Source organism: Artibeus jamaicensis, unplaced genomic scaffold, assembly GCF_021234435.1.
Source record: "Artibeus jamaicensis isolate MK-2021 breed Jamaican fruit bat unplaced genomic scaffold, CSHL_Jam_final contig_320, whole genome shotgun sequence".
NCBI lineage: Eukaryota > Metazoa > Chordata > Mammalia > Chiroptera > Phyllostomidae > Artibeus > Artibeus jamaicensis.
In genome coordinates this window covers 1877217-1895279 of record NW_026521753.1, presented here as the reverse complement: position 1 = coordinate 1895279, position 18063 = coordinate 1877217, and positions in this window count along the sequence as shown.

The following is an 18063-nucleotide window of genomic DNA, read 5'->3' as shown; positions in this document are numbered from 1 at the left end:
CGCGGGGTGGGAAGAGAGAGAGGATGGGGTATTTCTCCCCCTGTTGTCTCCCTGCTTTCACATGATGAGTGTGCCAATAGCCTAGTCCTATTTTACTATAGTTCCCTCCACCAACCCAGCTCTCCCATGATCCAGTAAACACCAAACCCTTCCCTTAGTTGTTCAGGCCAGAAGTAGCACTGGCTTCCCCATGCTGTTTATTCCTGGATGGTTAAGTCTTCTTCCAAAGTTAAGTTCCCTTAACTTGGCACATACTTTGGTAAAGAAGTACATTATTAAATTTTCTTCAGTTAAACCTTTTTGACTGGTACAAAGACTGGCCATACATAGATGTGACGTGGGCATGAACCTTAGTCCATAAACTGAGGAATAAAAATCATGGCATGGTGCTAATTTTCTCCTTTCACTTAAATACAACTCCAGAATATCTGAGGCTAGCAGGACACCCATTATAAGACATCATTAGATTCTTTTTCACCCCTAGGTCTATATAAAGATTACATGATTTTCACGCTAAACAAAATATTCTGTAAGACCCTTCCACCATTAGCGTATGCTGGAGGTCTCTGTGATTGCACTGTCCACTGCCCATGGTCTCTCAACCAATGGAGGTTCTACTATTCTGGGAGTTTGGACATTCTGAACCCCAGGGCCCAAACCAGCCTTTTCAGGTGCTCTGTATAATTATACTCTGGCCTCCAGAGGTGCTGTCACCTCCTCTTCAGGGCTCTACAAGAAAGTGGTCAACAAATACTCAGCCAGTCCTTGAATGCACTGTGAACTTAAGTAAATTATATGACCAGAGTGCTTTACAGGAGAATTTTACAAAACATTTCAGAAATAATGAACCCCTATCCTTCTTGGAAATTTCCAAAAAATCTGAAGACTTCCAGTGAAGATGGAGGCATGGGTAGACACATGTTGTCTCCTTGCACAACTAAAATAAGGATAACAACAAACTTAAAAACAAAAAATAACCAGAACTGCAAAAAAAAAATCAAAGTGTAAGAAAATCCAACAATGAAGGAGTTAAAGAAGAAATATTCATTTGGACTGGTAGGAGGGGCAGAGGTGGGCACCCAGGTAAGAGAGTACTCACAGCAAGGCTGCTACAGGCACACTGGGTGGTGCACATTTGTATGCAGATAAATAGGGAGGAACAACTGGGGAGCAAGATGAACCATGCAACCCAGGGTTTCAGCACAGGAAAAGAAAGCCTCAAAATGTCTGACTATAAAAACCTGTGAGAACAGTAGTGGTGAGAAAAACTCCTAGCTTCACTGAAGAGTTCATTGGAAAGGTAGACAAGGTCCTGGAGTGTACACAGACCCACCCAGGAATCAACACAAGAAGGAACCAATAGGCTTGTGGGTAGTGGAGGAAGTGACTAAAAGGTGAACAGAGCCGAGCAAGGAACATTATTTCCCCCCTGACCCTTCCCCCACATACAGCACCAGAACACAGCAAACTGGGGATGCCCATTCCTGGTCAATACACAAGGCTCTTCTTGCAAAATAACAAGTGCTCTGAGACAAAGAAATATGGCCCAAATAAAAGGACAGACAAAAACTCCAAAAATAGAACTAAGCAATGAAGTGTTAGTCAACCTATCAGATGCAGAATTTAAAATATTGGTAATCAGGGTGCTCACAGAAATGTTACTCACAGGTAACAAAATGGAGAAAAAATGAATGTTATGAAAAGAGAAATGAAGAAAAACATACAGGGAATCAATAGTGAAGGGAAGGAAAACAGGACTTAAATCAATGATTTGGAGCACAAGGAAGAAATAAATATTCGACCAGAATACAATGAAGAAAAAGAACGTTTAAAAAAATGAGAGGCTTAGGAACTTCCAGGACAACACTGAATCTTCCAGTATCTGAATCATAGGGGTGTCAGAAAGAAGAGAAATAAGAAATTGAAAATTTATTTGAAAAAAATAATGAAGGAGAACATTCCCAATCTGGCAAAGAAATGGATTTCTAGGAAGTCCAGGGAGCTAAGAGACTCCAAAGAAGTTGGATCCAAGGAAGCAAACACCAAGGCACATCATAATTACATTACCCAAGATTAAAGGTAAGGAGAGAATCTTATAAACAGCAGCAGAAAAGGAGAGAGTTACTTACAAAGGTGTTCCCACTATACTGTCAGCTGATTTCCCAGAAGAAACCTTGCAGGCAAGAAGGGGCTGGAAAGAAGTATTTCAAGTCATGAAAGGCAAGGACCTATGTCCAAGACGACTCTATCCAGCAATGCTGTCATTTGGAAGGGCAGATAAAATGCTTCCCAGATAAGGTCAAGTTAAAGGAGTTATTCATCACCAAGCTCTTACTACATTAAATGTTAAAAGGACTTATCTAAGATAAATAGTTGATCAAAAATATGAATGATAAAATGACAATAAGCTCACAACTATCAAATGAACAAATTAACTAACAAATTAACAATAATAACAACAAAAACCTAAGCAAACAACTAGAACAGGAACAGAATCACAGAAATGGAGATCACATGGAGGATTACCAGCAGAAAGGAGTAAGTAGAAGAATGGGAGAAAGGGTACAGGGATTAAGAAGCATAAATGGTTGGTACAAAATAGACAGGAGGAAATTAAGAATACTATAGGAAATGGAGAACCCAAAGAACTTACATGTATGGCACATGGACATGATATAAAAAGGGTGGGGCATGCTGGTGGGAAGGAGGTTGAGGGTGGAAGGATTAAAGGGGAGAAAAAATTTGGGAAAACTCTAATAGAAAGTTAACCAAATATACTTTATTTTTTAAAAAGATTTTATTTATTTATCTTTAGAGGGAAGGGAAGGAGAAAGGGATAGAAATGGCAATGTATGGTTGCCTCTCATGCATCCCCTGCTGGGAACTGGCCTGCAACCCAGGCATGTGCCCTGACTGGGAATTGAACTGCAATCTCTTGGTTCACAGGCCCACACTCAATCCACTTAGCTACACCAGCCAGGGCCCAAATATACTTTAAAAAAATAAAACAAAAAATCCAATAAAAGAGAAGACGCCAAAACACCTTTTTTGAAGCCAGTGTCATCTTAATCCCAAAACCAGATTAAGACAAAAGAAAGAAAGAAAAGTTAAGGCCAATATCACTAATGAACATAGACACTAAATTCCTTGACAAAATACTGGCAAAATTTTACCCAGGAATACATTAAAAAGATTATACAACATAATCAAGTGGGATTCATCCCAATAATGTGAAGACATTACTTTGGTGGAACAATATTTGCAAATCAATAAACTGAATATGTAATATAAACAAAAGAAAAGATTTTAAAAAATCATGTGATTATATAAATAGATGCAAAAAAATCATTTGATAATGTACAGCAAACATTTATAATAACAACACTCCACAAAGTGGGAGTAGAGGGTGAAAAATTCATCAAAATAATAAAGGCCATGTAGGAGAAACATACAGCCAACATCTTATCAATGGGCAAAAACAAACTCTTTCTAACTAAGGTCAGGAACAAGAAAGGGATAAGTGCTTTCACCACTTGTGGAAGTCCTTGCCACAGAGATAAGACAAGAAAAGGCAATAAAGGGCATACAAATTGGAAAGGAGGAAACAAAACTCTCACTGTTTGCAGATGACATGGTAGTGTGCATAGAAAATCCTATAGACTCCACCAAAAAAATTACTCCACCTAGTAAATAAATTTGGAAAAACATTGGGATACATATTCAATACTGAGAAATCAAAGGCATGTTTGTGTGTGTGTGTGTGTGTGTGTGTATATATATATATATGTATATATATGTGTGTGTATATATATATATATATATATATATATATATATATGCCAACAATGAAAAGTCAGTAACAGAAATTAGGGAAAATAATACCATCTGATACTGCAACAAGAAAAATAAGGTACCTAAGGAATAAACCTAACCAAGGAGGTAAAAAATCTGTGCTCAGAAAACTATACAACACTGAATAAAGAAACTAAGGAGTGCACAAACAAATGGAAACATGTACCATGCTCACAGATTGGGAGAATTAACATCATCTAAATTGCCATACTACCCAATCAATTTATAGATTCAATGCAATCCCTAAATACCCATGACATATTTCACAGATACAGAACAAATATTTCAGATATTTTTATGGAACAATAAACAACCCTGAATAGCTGTAGCAATTTTGAGAAAGAACAAAGCAGGAGGGATCACAACACCTGATATCAAACTGTATTATAAGGCCACTGTAATCAGAACAGCCTGGTAATGGCATAAGAACAAGAACATAGACCAATGGATTAGAACAGAGAGCCCAGAAATAAACCCAAGTCTCTATGGTCAAGTAATATTTGACAAAGGGGGAAGAAGCATAAAATGGAGCAAAAAATGCCTCTTCAACAAATGGTGTTGGGAGAACTGGACAGCTACATGCAAAAAAAAAAAAAAAAAAACTTGATCAACAATTTACACCATACATAACGATAAATTCAAGGTGGATAAAAGAGTTAAATATAAGTCATGACACCATAAAAGTTCTAGAGGAAAACAGGAAAATCTCAGACATTCCATGCACCAACATCGTCACAGATATGTCCCCTGAGGCAAAGGACATAAAGAAAAATATAAACAAATGGGACCTCATAAAATTAAAAAAAAAAAAAAAAACAAAAAACAATTAAAAATGGGCAAAGGACTTGAACAGATACTTCTCCAAGGAGGACATACAGAGGACCCAGAGACGTGTGAAAAGATGCTGGGCATCACTAGCAATTGGAGAGATGCAAATTAAAACCACAATGAGATCCCACCTCACACCCATCAGAATAGTCAATATAAACAAATTAACAAACAAGTGTTGAAGAGGATGTGAAGAAAACAAAACCTTAGTGCACTGTTGGTGGGAATACAGACTGGTGTAGCCACTGTGGAAACCGGTATGGAATTTCCTCAGGAAACTAAAAATAAATCTGTCTTTTGGTCCAGCAATTCCGCTGCTGGGGATTATACCCTAAGAGTCCTGAAATACCAATCCAAAAGAACCTATGTACACCAATGTTCATACCACCACAATTTACAATAGTTGAATGCTGGAAGCAACCTAAGTACCAATCGGTAAATGAGTGGATAAAAAACTAAGGTAAATTTACATAATGGAATTCTATGCAGCAGAAAGAAAGAAGGAGTTTATACCTTTTGGGACAGCATGGATGGAACTGGATAGTATCATGCTAAGTGAAATAAGCCAGGTGGTGAGGGACAAATTCCATGTGATCTCACTTTTAACTGGAACATAATCAACAAAAGGAAAAAGAAAACAAAATATAACCACAGTCATTGAAAATAAGAACAGTCCAACAATAGCGAGAGGGTGGGGAGGGGACAGAAGGGAGAAGGGTTTTCAGGAACACGTGGACAAAACCAAGGGGGAGAGTGGAAGTAAAGGAGGGAGGTGGGTTTGGAGGTAGTGGTGGGGAGAGGTGGGGAGAAAATACAGACAACTGTAATTGAATAACAATAAAATAATTTTAAAAAAGAAATAAAGGGCATACATATTAGAAAGGAGAAAGTTAAGCTGTCATTTTTGCAGATGCCATGCTCAATCTTATAAGTGAATTTGGGAAAAAAGGCAGGATATGAAGTCAAAATTCAGAAATTAAAGGCATTTTTGTACACCAACACTGAAATATCAGGAACAGAGATTTAAAAAATCCCATTTCCTATAGCAACAAGAAAAATAATGTACCAAAGAATAAACCTGACCAAGAGGGTATATGACCTGTACTCAGAAAACTACAAAATACTGGAGAAAGAAATTAAGTAAGACACAAATAAATGAAAGAGTATACCTTGTTAATAGATTGGAAGAATTAACATCTTCTAAATGTTCACACTATACATAGAAATTTGTAGATTCAATGCAATCTCTATTAAAGTACCAATAACATATTTCACAGCCATAGGACAAATATTTTTTAAAAATTTTATGGAACTATAAACAACCCCAAATACCCACAGCAAATGTCAGAAAGAATAAAAATGTACAAGAGATCACAATACCTGATATCAAAGTAGGTTACAAGGCCATGGTAATCAAAACAGTCTGGTTCAGACATAAGAACAGATACATAGATCAATGGAACAGAAAAGAGTCCAGAAATAAACCAGAGTATCTATCATCAATTAATATTTTACACAGGGAGCCGAAGCAGAAAATTAAGTAAAAACAGCCTCTTCAACAAATGGTGTTGGGAGATCTAGACAGCTACATGCCAAAAGAAAAAATGAAACTTGACCACCAAATTACAGCATACACAAAAATAAATTTAAGGTGGATTAAAGACTTAAATATAAATTGTGATTCTGTGAAAGTCATAAAGGAGAACATAGGCAGGAAAATCTCAGATATTCCATGCAGTAATATTTTCACTGATATTTCCTGGACAGCAAGGGACATAAAGAAAAGAATAAGCAGATGGGGACTTCATCTAAATAAAAAGCTTCTGAATGGCTTATGAAAAGATCAAAGTGAAAAGGAAAAAAATGTATGGGAAAATATATTTGCAAATGATGCCTCAGACAATGTTTTGATTTCCAAAATGTATAAAGTACTCTCACAACTTTAATCCAAGAAGACAAACAACTCAACTAAAAAATCAGCTAAGAACCTGAACAGACACTTCTCCAAGGAGGACATACAGAAGACTCAGAGATGTATCAAAGGATGCTCAGCATCACTAGCCATCAGTGAGATTCAAATTAAAACCATGATGAAATACTATTTCACACCAGTGTGAATGTCCACCATAAAGAAATCAACAAACAGCAAGTGCTGGTGAAGTTGTGGAGAAAAGGGTACCATTTTCTCTTTATGTCCTAATACTGTTTCTTCTAGTGCACTGTTGCTGGGAACGCAGACTGGTGCAGCCACTGTTGAAAACAGTATGGAATTTCCTCAGAAAACTAAAAATGGAACTGCCTTTTGACCCAGAAATTCCACTGCTGGGATTATACCCTCAGAATCTTGAAACATCAGTTCAAAAGCACTTATCCATCCCAACGTTCATAGCAGCACAACTTACAGCAGCCACATGCTGGAAGCAGCCTAAGTGTCCATAAGTAAATGAATAGATCAAAATCTATGGTACATTTACACAATGGAATACTACACAGCAGAAAGAAAGAAGGAGATCCTACCTTTCATAACTGCATGGATGATTTGGACAGCCTTATGCTAAGTAAAATAAGCCAGGCAGCGAAGGAAAAATACCATATGATCTCACCTATAAGTAGAAGTCATTCAATAAAACATACATGAAAGCTAAATATCACTAGATACATTTAACTAAAGGATAAGCTGGCAGTGACCAGAGGGAGTGGGGGAGGGGAATAAGGAGGTAAAGAAAAGGAAGGGCCATGAAGGAACATACATAAAGAACACATGGACAAAGCCAAAGAGGGATAGAATTGAGGGTTGGAGGAGGTGATAGTTTGGGTGTGGGGGAGTTGTAGGGGGAAAATTAAGACAACTGTATTTATGCAACAATAAAAATATAAAAAAAGAATCTGTGCTTTAGTCTCTTTACCTTTTAAATGAGAATAAGTGCATAATGATGATTGAGACAGTGCATATGAACAGTTCACATACAGCCTGCCACTTAGGAAGATCACAATAATTGAGTTCTTGCTGTCATTGTCAGGATAACATTTTCTGGTGCAATGTGAACACTAAAAAGATGTGAGAAAAGCTACACAAACTATATATTCTCATTTTCAGCCATGCACCTTAAACATGGAGATACAAGGTTTATGGCATTTCTGAAATATCACCCCAGCTGAATGTCTCAGTGTCTGAAATATTGCTCCTGGAGGTCCTTGAGTCAGGACAGCCCCTTTCTCAATATTAGAACAGTTAATGTTTGACCAATTGAGTCAGTTCTCAATGGGTGAAGTTAGGCACTATCAATGACCTTAAAAAAGCCATCTTCACTCTCTAAGACTCAGAGGGCTAGAGCCAAATCAGAATTGTGAAGCTATGAGAAAGAATGTGTGGACAGAAAGCTGAAGTCGCAGCAACATAAGGCACAAGACATAGTTGTTTGAGAGACCATGGGTGAATCTGGTGGAAAGGGTCCCCTCAGACACCTGCCTGCTGCTGTCATCATGGAAGCTCTGGGGCAGAGGCCATTAAACCCTCCCACTGGAAAGATGGAGAGTGGGAAGGCTCTGGTTGTTTGACATGCATCTATTGAGGAATAAATGGACATCACCTACCTACAAGATTATCATGACTTTAGTAAGAGTGAAGTGATTCATGAGGGTGAGCTTTGAACATTATAACCTGACCATGGGTTGACCTTGAAATAGGTGGCAGGACAGGTGGCAGGTGGCCTCCAATGGCGATAGGAAATTCTGATGGTATCTCCTCTGCCTTTGTTTGTTTACTTGCTTACTTATTTTCAACTTTACTAAAATATAATTGACATAAAATTATATAAGTTTAAGATGTTCAACATGCTGATTCGTTACACTTATATGAGCGTATACTGAAAAATCTGCTTTAACCAAGTAATGATGCTATTAATAGAAGATAATTATATCTTGGTATGAATTATTTTGTCACATTTTCCTCCAGGTCCTGAATAAGAACTCAGAGAAGCACACAGGTGAGTGGAGAGATAAGAACCTGACTCTCCTAATGACAGTTGTTCTTGGGGTCCACCCTATGAGTGGCAACCACCTTCCCCCCACAACTTCAATGAACCCCTGACCAAATTAATGCCATTTACAGAAAACTAATCTCTGACTTCTTGTTCCAGTTGTCTAAAGACAACTCCCATCCCCACCTCCAGCAGGCATCATGATGTTTTAAATTTATATTATGCTTAGAAGACTCAGAAGATGACTTGCTGGAAGCTGAAAGTAAGTGAGATGAGGGCTCTGGTTAACAACTGTGGAGCCCAAAGATGAAAACCAGCCCTGACAATACTCTCCTTGCCTTAACCCTTCCTTGACCACATGGGCTGTCATTTGCTTTAGTTCCTTCAGCTTCTATGCCCAGATTTGACCACAGTCTGGCCACTCACTCACATAGGTCATTTGGTGGCTAACTATGAATGAATTTCCAATAGAGGGGCTTGGGACAAGGGTCACCTGAGAAAGATCTCCCCCATTGAAAGTTCCCTAGTAAGCTCACATTCTAGACCTGGCATAGGCAGCTGTACTTCCACTTATTCTGCCTTCCATTCACCCATTCAATGGACACCATTAGAACATTTGCTTGTATGGGGAACTGCATGAGATGCTGTAAACACAGTTGTAGACAGGACTCAGTCTCCATTCTTGAGGCTCTGCATTCCAGCTGGAGAGATAGAATTAGAGGACAATTAGATGCCACATGAGTGGATTCATAGCTAGGGTGCATCTTACTGTTCAGGGAAATAAGGAAAGAGCTGGGAACTCCTGGAGGTAACCGAAAATTATTAGAAAAGTGACTTTTCTCTGTTATGTAAGAGGGTAATATTTTTAATTATAAAAAGAATACATAGCTATAAAAACTCTAAACCATGAAGAAGCATAGAGCAATCTTGAAAACCCATCACAACCTCACTCCCCAAACATAATTACTATTATGTTTTGGACTCTAAAAATTCATATTAAAAAGGTATGTGTGTATGTGTCTGTGTGGGTACACAATAAGGTCATCCTCTATAGACTTTTGATTAGGCCGGTTTTCCCACTCAACAATTTATTATGAATATTTTTTCATGTCCATACATTTTGGGCTCTTTTCAAAATTATTTTAATGTCTATAATCTACATTATAGGTGGTCCAGAGGTATTTAAACTATTCCCACACTCTTATTTCAGATCAATATTGTATTCTAGGCTATATAGCCAGACTCCCCTCCTGCCTTTTCAGGCATCCCAACTTGGGCTTTTGGTCACAGGTTCTTTTGTCAGCACCAATGTGTCTCTTAATAAAAACCTAACATAGATTGTTGAATTGAGGAATATATTGTCATAGAAGCAAACCTGAATGCAAATATCAAGAAAGCTCAAATTATAATTAGCTGCATTAATTATAATTAATGCTATATGGAGGAGATATATTTTCCTGAAGAATGTTCTAGACTTTGAAATGTTGGCCAGATGAGAGCAACCTCTCTGGGTTTGACTACTGCTGTCCTCTAGTGACACCCTGAGGCACTGCACCACAGAGTCTCTCAGCAAGCCAGAACTAGCAAGTACTAGTTCTAGGGTTGGTGGTCTATCTATCTGATTGTACTTGTGAGTTCTCCAGGTCTTTGAAAATGTGTGAACATTTATCATGTTTAAAAGGTACCTAATAGAGTGGTATAGCATATATCCAGTGAGTTCACTTCAAATTAGACCACTAATTCCGGGGGGGGGGGGTGGCTGGAGCAAATGACTATTTTTCATAGATCCATAACATCGTATGTTGTGTAAAGACATACATTGAAATACTCATATTAACTAACCCACTAGTTGCATAGCAGGGGTCATACTGATCCTAAGGCTTTAACATAACCACTATTTTCTATCACATTACCCAGTAGTAGTCAAAAAATGCCTGTAACCATTCATTGCCTGTCCAATTAATTTTCAATTCTAATGGGGAGGTCTGGCAAGGAGATTTATGACCACACCAAACTGATCTTAGGTCAGACATCATTTGTGTCCTATTTCTAGTTTCAAAAGTCAAAGAAACCCTAATTCCAAGCAGTGAGCATCTATCCCCTTGAGTAAGCATAAAAGAGCTATGGATACCAAATGATTGCTTAAGTCAACACCTAAATTTGGACAAAGCCAGAGTAGCTGCAAAATCCTCAACTGGCTATTTCTTTGTAGGTAAAAGATGAGTCTTAGGAACTAAGCAAAGTTCTTCCTTTAGTTGTGTTTATTTTTCATCCAGGATGATGTGGGCAATTCATCAGGCTGCAATTTGTACATATCTAAAGATGTTAGGCAAATGGATTACAGATAGACTTTGGAACTGAGTCATACCCAGTTGTGTGGGAGCACAAGCACCAAAGAAACGTGGAGAAACAAGACCAAGTCTAATCACCAATATGTAGCCAAGGAAAGCTGCTTAAGTGGAAAAAAGAAGGGATATGATGCTGCTTTTTCATAAAATATGATGACATTTTAGTGACATGAGAACTTTAAGTTTTTCATTCTAAAAGTTCAGGGTGAGACTACCTGAATTGGTATTCTGAGTTTTTTACATTAACAGAGAGGAAAGTGAGAAAGCTTTCACTAACTGAGAAGTCTAAATTAGACTCCAGAAAAATGGAGTTTTGGTCTTTTATAAGCATTACTTTATGTAGATGAAATAAGGTACTGAAGCTAATGAGATCTTTTCCTCTGATTTCAATTAATTCACTTGACCCAGTGACATCTTTTTCTTCCTTGGCAGAACAAGGGAATGGCTGTTATATAACCAAATAATCAAGGCTGATGTTTTAAAAAGAACAAAAAAATCTTTCATGGTTTACAGCTGTCATTTTTGTCTATGTATTTCTAAATGATAAATATACGTGCTGGAATATATACTTATCATAGAAAATTTAGTAAATACATACAAATATAAAGAAACTATTAAACCACTCAGTTTCACTATACAGCAATGATAACATCCAATATTTTAATGTCTATTCTTAGTTATTTTAAAAGTCACTTATATTTATTTTCACATCTTTCTTTATCTACAAGCGCAGCTACATAGTTGGAGATCAAATATTTGTAGTATTTTTGTAAAGCTGATTTATTTTGGTTAAAATGGTAATTATACTTGTTACATATTTTTATAAAATATAACTTTGAGGGATGTATAATATTCCATCATGAATTTACCACACTTTGCTTGTAATTTAAATTGTTTTTATACTGAAAATAATGCTGTAGTAAACATTTACTAAGATTTCCTTTGTTTACTTATTTGTTTTGTAATTTACTGATAATTCATATTCACTCAATAAGCAAAGATTAAAAAGATGAAGATGTTTAGGTTCAAAGGCCATGAGTGACTTTCCTAAGATGGCACAAAACAAATCAACAATTGTTTACAAAATAATAATTTCAAACATGATCATATAAGATAATAGGGAAGTGAGAAAGATGCTTCCCTCAAGTCCATTTGTCTAGATGTGGACCTGTCCCTCTTCCTGCTGATTCTAGGGCTCAGAGGGTCAGGTTTCACCAGAGGTTTTAATGAAGGCCTGGGTGAGAGACATGAGCTCACAACTGAAGGTCTTTACACACTTCATATTATCCTTGCAGCATGCAAGGGGGGTTTATTTTTATTTTTGACAGATAACAAATCTGAGGATTGATGACAACTCCAGGAGCAGAACTGTGGAAAAGTCTAGTCTGCCAAATTTACTGAAGCATGCTTGGGATCAACTCTTTTGGAGAGTAGAGAAGTAAGGAATTAAGGAGAGGTAGGAGGATTGGAAGATGGGAGAAACAGAGGAAAAGAGGAAGGAAATGGCAAAGGAGATGTAGAGAGGGAAAAGAATAAAGAGGAGTGAGTGCAGGATGGAAGGAGTGGAAGATGTAGAGAAGTAGAGGAAGAAAAAGAATGGAATGGGGAAAGAAGAGGAGGGAAGCAAGAAAGGAGTAGGGTGAAGGAGTAGAGAAAGGGGATGACATGAAGGGTGAAAAAAGTGGTGGGGGAGCAGGAGAGTAGAAGGAGGGAGTAAAGAGTGAAGGATTGGGGAGGGAGAAGTAGAGAATGGGGGAAAGAGTGGAGGTCAGGAGAAGTGGAGGATAAGAGCAAGTGGTATAAGACAGGAAGGAGATTGGAGGATGGAGGAAAGAATTAGAAAATGGTGGTAGGAAGGAGTGGAAGATAGGGTTGGATGGAATGTAGGATGGAGGGAGTAGTGGAGGATGGGGGTAAAGAATGAAGGGGATGAATATATATAGAGGAGGGGAAGCAGTGGCAAGAGGGAGAAGGTGAGCTGAAATTCAGGCTGGGCAATGACCTCAGCCAAACATAACAATGGCCCCAGAATGGGCATAGTTGTTTGGGTCTTTATATTCCTACATTTAGGAAGACTCACTAGATATATGTGACTTTGAAAACAATGTGACTTGGGCATCCTCTGCCACTAAGGCTTCCCTGAGGGGATTGACAGCTAGACAATAACCTCTCAAAGGAGGGGATTCTGGATATACAGTTCTGTACACTACAATTACAGGGGCCAAGCAAACTTCTAAGTGAGGAAGAATTGGAACTTAAAGCTTGAGTCAAGACATTTAAGCCTTCTTCTCATAACCCTTCAAAGCTGCTCAAGGCAAGGGACTTCCGCCAAGATGGAGGCATAGGTGGATGTGCCATGCCTTCTCACACAACCAAGTTTAGAGACAACTAAATATTAGCAACAGAAAACATAGCCAGAACACGGAAAATTGAACTTTTCGGAAGTCCATTAACAACAAATTCTTCAGCCTGACCGGTAAGGGGTGAAACCAGCGGCTGGTGAAGCGGGGTTGCACGGGAGGTCTCGGTCAGACTAACCCAGGCGCGGAATCCAGGCGCAGAATCCAGGTGCAGGGTTGGACCTAGTGAGCGACCGAGCCAGCGACCAGGCGAGCGACCGCGGAGGAGACAGCAGGGGAGCGGTGCTGCAAGTTGCCATTTGTGCGTGGGCGGACAGGCGAGGGAGTGGGCGGTTGGACCAGGGCCGGGCGGGTCCCCAAGGCAAGCAGCAGTGGAGGGCGCCCCCATTTCCCTGCTCTGACCCCACCTCCACGTACAGCGTCATAACCCAGCGACTCTGAGTGGCCTGGCCAAGGTGAACCGCCTAAGGCGCTGATCCTCACTCAGCTGTGAGAAACAGCATAGGGGATTGCCATTTCCCCGCTCTGACCACGCCCCCACATACAGCGTCACAACCCAGAGACCTGGGAGTCCAAGGCACCGCTTCTCACACTTAAAGGGCCAGAACAGATCAAAAATGGCTCAAGAAGATCTCAAAGCCCCAGAGCCCATAGATCTAAGCGGTGAAGAAATAGCAAAACTCTCAGACACACAGTTTAAGACACTGGTCATCAGGATCCTCACAGAACTGATTGATTATAGCCACAAATTAGACAAATATATGAAGGCAAAACTAATTGAAATGAATGGAATTGCACAGGACACCAATAGCAATGAAAAGGAAACTGGGACTCAAATCAATGGAGTGGACCAGAAGAAAGCAAATAATGGCCAAACAGAAAAGAGTCAAGAAGCAAGAATTCAAAGAAATGAGGAGAGTCTTAGGAACCTCCAGGACATCTTTAAACGCTCCAACATCCGAATTATAGGGGTACCAGAAGGGGGAAAGGCACAGCCACCAGTGGAAAACTTATTTGAACAAATAATAAAGGAGAATTTCCCCAATGTGGCAAAGGAAATAGACTTCCAGGAAATCCAGGAAGCTCAGAGAGTCCCAAAGAAGTTGGACCCAAGAAGGAACACACCAAGGCACATCATAATTACATTAGCCAAAATTAAAATGAAGGAGAGAATCCTAGAAGCAGCAAGAGCTAAGGGGACAGTCACCTACAAAAGAGTCCCCATCAGACTGTCAGCAGATTTCTCAAAAGAGACCTTACAGGCAAGAAGGGGCTGGAAAGAGGTATTCCAAGTCATGAAATCCAAAGACCTACAACCAAGATTGCTCTATCCAGCAAAACTTTCATTTAGAATGGAAGGAAAGATAAGGTGCTTCTCAGATAAGATCAAATTCAAGGAGTTCATCATCATGAAGCCCTTATTATATGAAATGTTAAAGGGACTTATCTAAGAAAAAGAAGTTAAAGAAACATGAACAGTGAAAGAAAGAACAGCAGACTCACAGTTATTAACAACCACACCTAAAACAAATGTAAGCTAAGTGGACAGGTAGATCACGAGTGGAACCATAGAAATGGAGATGACATAGAAGGTTAGCAACAGCAGAGTGGGAGGAGGAGAAGGTACAGAGACTGCATAGCATAGATGGTAGGTAGAAAATAGACAGGGGGAGGGCAAGAATAATATGGGAAATATAGAATCTAAAGAACTTATGACACATGAACACAAACCAAAGGGGGGAATGGTGAGGGGAGGGGGAGTGCAGCATGGAGGGGAATGAAGGGGGGAAATGGGACAACAGTAATGGCATAATCAATAAAATATATTTAAAAAAAGAAAAACCTTGTTAAAAATTACAACTTTGAGTTTTTTTGGTGAGGGGTTTTTCTCATGGCATGTAGTAAATAAAACTATTTACTTATTATTTATTTATTTATTTATTTATTTATTTATTTATTTATTTATTGTTCAAGTACAGTTGTCTCCACTTCCCCCACCCCCAAACACACACAGCAGCTGAAAAAAAAAAACATTTGGTACAAATGAAGGCTGGCCAAGTATTTAAGCAAAATCATTTCACTCTCTGATTATTATATAATAAAAGGCATTTTATTCAAAGAAGTATGTCCTAAGAATCCTAAAACATCAATTTCAAAGAACCTATGCACCACAATGTTCATAGCAGCACAATTTACAATAGCCAAGAGCTGGAAGCAACCTAGGTGCCCATCAGTAAATGAATGGATCAAAAAAATTGTGGTACATATACACAATTGAATTTGATGCAGCAGAGAGAAAGAAGGAGCTACTACCCTTTGCAACAACATGGATGGAACTGGAAAGCATTATGCTGAGTGAAATAGGCCAGGCATTGAAAGACAAATACCATATGATCTCACCTTTAACAGGAAGCTAAACAACAAAACAAACAAGCAAGCAGAATAAAAACAAAGGCACTGAAATAGAGAACAAGGGAACAGTGACCAGAGGGGAGAGAGAAAGGAATTTAAGGGGGAAGGGGGGAGGGATTTGGAGGAATAAATATGAAGGACGCAGGGATGAGAGCTGGGGGGGTGGAGATGGGAGGGAGGTGGGGAGCAGGGGGCAGGGGTGGGGATGGGATGGGAGAAATAGACAAAAAACTGTACTTAAAAAATAACTAAAATTATTTAAAAAAATAAGAATAAAAAAATAAAAAGAAGTATGTCATGTTGGTCAGCAATATATGCTCCCACTAAATAACCAAAATTCACAAATTGAAATAAAGTGAACTCCTTTTTTAAGAGTTAATGAAAGGTTCCTGTTAGTGAATTTTAGCCTTTGGGATACAAACCTTCTGTACAACACCATGGATTTACTGGTGATTGATTACTGTTTAGACAAGAGGCTAACAGAGAGTTACTCTAAGGGTAGTTGATATCTCCTACCCATGAAGGTAGCTTTGCTAAAACCTGGACACCAGCTCCCATGGCCACAAATCCTTCTCAGGCTCTTTCTCAGATAAAATTTCAATGGGAAAAATACCGTTTGGCCTTGTGTCATATATTCTCCAGGGACCTCTCCTTTCTCTCTCTAATACCCGAACTCCAATCCCACACTGCTCACCTTCCTGTCACTTGGCTCATTCACCCCTGGCACAGACAAGGCTTGCTTCATCCATTGTCATCTTATCTGATCTTTTGTGAAAACTGATACAGTAGAATAATTCTAAGGCCAGTTTTGCCTTCTTGACTAGGGGGGCAATAGATCTGGAGAGGATTTTTCAGACCCTTCTTAAATTTTTCCAGATGAGTGTGGTCTTCTCCACATATACAAATAGTGGCCAAGTTCCCTCTCCATCTTTAAACACATATTACCTATCCTGGAAGAGGACCATGCCCTGGTGCTTTCCAGACTGGCAAACCCTGTGGGAAATTGAAAGACTCTGCTGAGACAGGTGGATTCTGGAAAAAACATCTCATGTCACATATTTGGTCATTCACACTGGTTGGTGGGTGGAATCCAGAGCAGAGAAGCTGGGTGGAAATGAGGCTGTGTTTTGACACTACTTGTGTTGGGGTGTTTGAACAACCCTTCTCTCACATCCTAACATAGGGTGATCATAGATAAAACTGACCCCAATACACTCATTAGAGTTAATATATGTTACTCAGTTGTTTAATATAATTTCCAAACAATTATAAAAATGAGTAAATTAATAATTGTTTGGAAATGACACCATTTTAACATTTATTAATATAAACTAGAACTAACAAAATGTAGGATGATTACCTTTATCTTAAAATTTACTTTTCTATTTTTTGAACTCTAGGTTTATATATCCTGTTATGACTTTTAATCTCAAGCAGCTAACATCTGGCACAATCCTGCACATATCCTTTTGTAATGTGGCAACCTGCCTGATGCAATAGGAAGCGCAAAACAAGAACTGCACCCAGAAATTCATGGTCTGGTTGGAGGTAAAGACATAAGCATTAAAGGAATACTGAATGAGGTTACTATGGGGACAGAGGCACTGAAGAGAGCTGAAGAGCTGACACCATTGGTCTAGGCTTCAAACTCTGCCTTCGTTGGTTTCACAGAATGGGAAACTTTTGTAACTTCTGAGCTTTGGTGTACACATCTGAAGGTGAAGATATTGTGAACCAGCCCTGGCTGGTGTAATTCAGTGGATTGAACATGAGATGCAAAACAAAGGGCCACCAGTCCAATTCCCAGTCAGGAAACATACCTGGGTTGCAGACCTAGTCCCCAGTGAGGGGAGTGTGAAAGGCAACCACATATTGATGTTTCTCTTCCTCTCTTTATGCTTCCCTTCTCCTCTCCCTAAAAATAAATAAATAAAATCTTTTCAAAAAAAGATAATGTGGAACCTACCTCACAGATTACAGTAAGCATTAAATGTGATGACTGTGACATGCATGACAGTCTGTAAAAATGTAATAGAAGTCCATAATCACTGTCACTAGAAAGTTTTTGAGTCATGAATAAAAAGCTCACTCATGGAAAATGTGCAATTTTAGTTAGATATTTCACAGCGGATACTATCTGACTCAAAAGGAAGAACTATTTGTTTTGAGAAGTGAAGAAAACTAGAGGTGTGAATTATACATCTATATTTGCCTTCATTTTCCAAAATGATGTCTTATTTTCCTGGTCTTATGGAAACATCTCACTCACTGAAGAGAAAAAAT